At 35.4% G+C, this 4924-nt stretch overlaps 1 long non-coding RNA gene across 1 annotated transcript; it reads right to left on the minus strand.

Moving 5' to 3' along the window:
• Positions 1-1316: 1316 nt before the first annotated feature.
• LOC132728413 (uncharacterized) lies at positions 1317-3926 on the minus strand. Its single transcript, XR_009625483.1, has 2 exons — positions 2217-3926; positions 1317-2078 (listed from the first exon to the last, which is right to left on the minus strand). It is a non-coding gene; the product is annotated as an uncharacterized LOC132728413 (long non-coding RNA).
• Positions 3927-4924: the final 998 nt, after the last annotated feature.

Genomic DNA, 4924 nt, shown 5'->3' on the forward strand with positions numbered 1-4924 from the left:
TGCATATAGGGAAAATCAATTACCCCCCAGGGTGGGGCCAATTTTGACCCCAGGGCTTTTATTTGAACAAACTTGGTAAACATTCACTAGAAGATGTTTCATGCCAAATATCTAAGCTCTAGCTCTATGGGTTCTTTAAAAGAAGATTTTTTAATTTTTTACTTTATGCATATAGGGAAAATCAATGACCCCCTGGGGCGGGGCCAATTTTGACCCCAGGGCTTTTATTTGAACAAACTTGGTAGACATTCACTAGAAGATGTTTCATGCCAAATATCTAAGCTCTAGCTCTTACAGTTCTTTAAAAGAAGATTTTTTAAGTGTTTACTATATGCATATAGGGAAAATCAATGACCCCCTGGGGCGGGGCCAATTTTGACCCCAGGGCTTTTATTTGAACAAACTTGGTAGACACTCACTAGAAGATGTTCCATGCCAAATATCTTAGCTCTAGCTCTTACAGTTCTTTAAAAGAAGATTTTTTAAGTTTTTACTATATGCATATAGGGAAAATCAATGACCCCCCGGGGCGGGGCCAATTTTGACCCCAGGGCTTTTATTTGAACAAACTTGGTAGACACTCATTAGAAGATGTTTCATGCCAAATATCTAAGCTCTAACTCTTAGGGTTGTTTAAAAGAAGATATTTAAAGATTTTTCTTTCGGTTGCCATGGCAACCAGAGTTCTGCATGGAATTAAATTCTTTGAACAATTTTAAAAGGTGACCACCAAAGGAACATTCCTGAGAAGTTTGGATGAAATTGGCTCAGTGGTTTATGAGGAGATGTCTTTTAAAGCAAAAGTTTACGGACGGACGACGGACGGACGACGGACGGACGGACGGACGCCGGACGAAAAGCGATCACAAAAGCTCACCCTGTCACTTTGTGACAGGTGAGCTAAAAATGTTCTGTTTATTAATGTAGTTGGTAAAAGTATATATAAATAGAAAATTGAACTAAGCAAAACGGTTACAATACTCCATGAACTTAAAAAGTTATGATCAACATACAAGTTTGCAGACGGCAACGGCTAAAGCAACGCCAACATGACTGTAACAATACCTCTACCTTTTTTTTTTTTAAAAAGTCGAGCTAAAACTTTGAATTTGTGCAATACATAAATTCTGATCCATTGCTTATGTTGTTGATATACATATTTAAGGATTGAGGAACTGAATAAGTTTCACACAGCCTTTATTTAGAACCTTCCTTTTAGCACTTTGAGGTATTAAAAAAATTTGTTTTACGAACGGTCCGTGTTAGGGGAAGGATTTTATTTTGTTTACAGGCTGTAGAAAAACACATAGACAGTATAAGTCAAAATATAATTTATTTTAGACAGTCCAAGAAATTATATTTACAAATATAATGTATAAAAAGAAATATTCTTAATTCAAAAGTTCTCAATACATGTATGTCAATATATAAAATTCTTAAACAACTGTTTTAAGATAATAACAATTATTAATTAAAATTAAGTTGGGGAAATAATTACCCACTTAACATTATGACTTTAACATTTAGATAACTGAAAAAGGTAACAGGTACCATGTCAAAACAAGAATGTCGAACGACACATATACCCCACTTTCTAGCCATTGACTCACATAATTGGTAATTTTATTACAGAAACTTGCCAAAAAATGGGTACATGGAAGTGTTCAATTATGGAAAAAAATCAACGAAAACCATTTTGACATTTAAGGCCCATGTGACATTGACCTTTGACTTTGTTTGTTTGTTTGTTTCATTTTACGCCTTTACCCAACAGTATTTCAGTCATATAGGCGGGAGGTTTCCTAACCATCGTTCCTGGAGAGTTACACCAGTACTAGACTACCTTCCTCCGCGCTAAACTACCAAAGCATCTCCCGTGGATCGAACCCACGCCAGAGAGGTAACTGGATTAGAAGTCATCGACTCTAACCCCTCGACCACGGAGGCTAATGACCCCTAAATCAATAGAGGTCATCTACTACTTATGACCAATAACTAGGTGAAATATGAAGACTTTGTGATGAATACTTTTCAAGATAATCAGCAGAAACCATTTTGACATTTAAGGCCCCTGTGACCTTGACCTTTGACCCCAAAATCAATAGGGGTTATCTACTAGTTATGACCAATCACTATGTGAAATATGAAGACTTTGTGATGAATACTTTTCAAGATAATCAGCGGAAACCATTTTGACATTTTAAGGTCCCTGTGACCTTGACCTTTGACCTAGTGACCCCAAAATCAAAAGGGCTCATCTACTAGTTAAGACTTATCACTATGTAAAATATGAAGACTTTGTGATACATACTTTTCAAGATAATCAGCGGAAACCATTTGGACATTTAAAGCCCCTGTGACCTTGACCTTTGACCTAGTGACCCTAAAATCAATAGGGGTCATCTACTAGTTATGACCAATCACTGTGTGAAATATGAAGACTTTGTGGTACATACTTTTCAAGATAATCAGCGGAAACCATTTTGACATTTAAGATCCCTGTGACCTTGACCTTTGACCTAGTGACCCCAAAATCAATAGGAGTCATCTACTAGTTAAGACCAATCACTATGTGAAATATGAAGACTTTGTGATAAATACTTTTCAAGATAATCAGCGGAAACCATTTTGACATTTTATGGTCGCTGTGACCTTGACCTTTGACCTAGTGACCCCAAAATCAATAGGGGTCATCTACTAGTGATGTCCAATCACTATGTGAAATATGAAGACTTTGTGATACATACTTTTCAAGATAATCAGAGGAAACCATTTTGACATTTAAGTCCCCTTTGACCTTGACCTTTGACCTAGTGACCCCAAAATCAATAGGGGTCATCTGCCTGTTATGACCAATCACTGTGTGAAATATGAAGACTTTGTGATACATACTTTTTAAGATAATCAGCGGAAACCATTTTGACATTTAAGGTCCCTGTGACCTTGACCTTGTGACCCCAAAATCAATAAGGGTCTTCTACTAGTTATGACCAATCACTATGTAAAATATGAAGACTTTGTGATTAATACTTTTAAAGATAATCAGCGGAAACCATGTGGTCTACCGACGGACAGACCGACGGACCGAAAGACAGACAGACAGACAGACTGACATTAGCATAACAATATACCCCCTCTTCTTCGAAGGGGGGCATAAAAATGTATATGATGAAATACTTAAAGATGCTGTATGTTTTGTGATTGATATTGCTACTATGTGTATATTGTGTGTATTTAGGTTTTTTTAAACTCGGCGCCGGAATAACCATATGTCCTAGATTATAGCATCCTTGCCGGTCCACTACGGTAGTCACATCGGGGCAGAATCTTCCTGGTAGCCCATTCTTCGTTCGTTGGTGGTAAAGGAGACGACAATACTGTCAAGGCATCAACTTCCTGACTGACGACAACAAAAACGGCCTTCGTTAGTGACAGCCCTCCAGAGTTAGTCACGACAGATCAACCAATCACCTCTGGTACTTGAGATGACTTGACCTTGACCTTCCGTGTGCCTTCTCCGCGACGTGCACGCCTCTGGAGGGATTTGGAGAAGATTGTGTGTATACCACACTTTCAAAAAATTTATATATGTTTATAGTTATGTAAAAAACATCGAAGAATATGTAAAATGTGTACTGCAAATATTTGTGCACATTCTATTTAATCAATAAATTACTACATTCATTTCTTATTGGAAAATCTGACTTAGAATTTATAGAAAATAATTTTCTAATTACCTCCTTTTATTTACATGAAATGTTCAATTGGGTAATATCTTTACAAATAATGCTTATTGGAAATTACAATATTGACAAATCTTAATTTGAGCATCATATTTATACAAGAGGGCCATGATGGCCCTGAGGTCGCTCACCTGTATATAGCCCCCGTCCCCGGCCCAATTTTTACCCAAAGGCTTTTATTTGTTTATTATTGAACAGACTTTAGTTAGAAACCCATAAGAAAAGATGTTTTCATGCAAAACATCTAAGTTTCTAGCTCATTGGGTTTTTTAAAGAGATTTTTTAAGTTTTTTATACACATATAGTTAAAAAGAATGACATACCTCGGGCAGGGCCAGTTTTGACCCCTGGGCTTTTTATTTTGAACAAACTTTGTAGATATTTACTTAAAGATGTTTCATGCTTAATATCTAAACTCTAGTTAATTTGGGTTTTTTTCAAAGAAAGATTTTTTAAGTTTTTGCTATGTATATAAGGAGAAAATCAATGACCCCGGGGCGGGGCCAGTTTTTGAACCCCAGGGCTTTTATTTTGAACATACTTGGTAGACACCCAATTAGAACATGTCTCATGCTAAATTTTATCTTAGCTCTTTGGGTTTCTTTAAAAGAAAAGATTTTTAAGTTTTTTTACTATATGCATGTTAGAAACGTTATTGATTTTCTAAGTACTTCAGATTTGTGAACGTTGTTAATGGCGTCAATATGTTACGCTAACTTTACGCGACGTAAGATGTTTACGTCGAGTCATCATTTTTTGTTTTGGTATTTTGTTATTGAGAATCTCGTCAGTTTTTAAATCTGGAACTTGATGTATTTGAGACAATCAAAATCGGTATGTTTAAAATTTAACCAAAAATAACCACTTGTTTTAAAGAATAATTTACAGAAGATTTCCAAAATTTAAAAAGGTAAAAATGTTCTAATTAGATTTTATTGTGTAATTCATGAATATAATTTAAATTTTATGATGTGAAATGTTTTTATGTTTTATTATTTATTGCAAGTACAAAATGTAAATGAATATTTTCAAAGAGAATCGCTTATTCAACGCTTATCAAACGCTTAATCAACGCTTATTGACGTTATCAAGGAAAATAAAAGTTAAAGGCGCATACTCGTTTAGATTGTTATTTTGAAGTAGAACCCAAGTTCCCGAACAATTTCTCGATTACTTCAATA

This window comes from Ruditapes philippinarum, unplaced genomic scaffold (genome assembly GCF_026571515.1).
Source record: "Ruditapes philippinarum isolate M1 unplaced genomic scaffold, ASM2657151v2 ctg1501_1_1_1_1, whole genome shotgun sequence".
Classification (NCBI taxonomy): domain Eukaryota; kingdom Metazoa; phylum Mollusca; class Bivalvia; order Venerida; family Veneridae; genus Ruditapes; species Ruditapes philippinarum.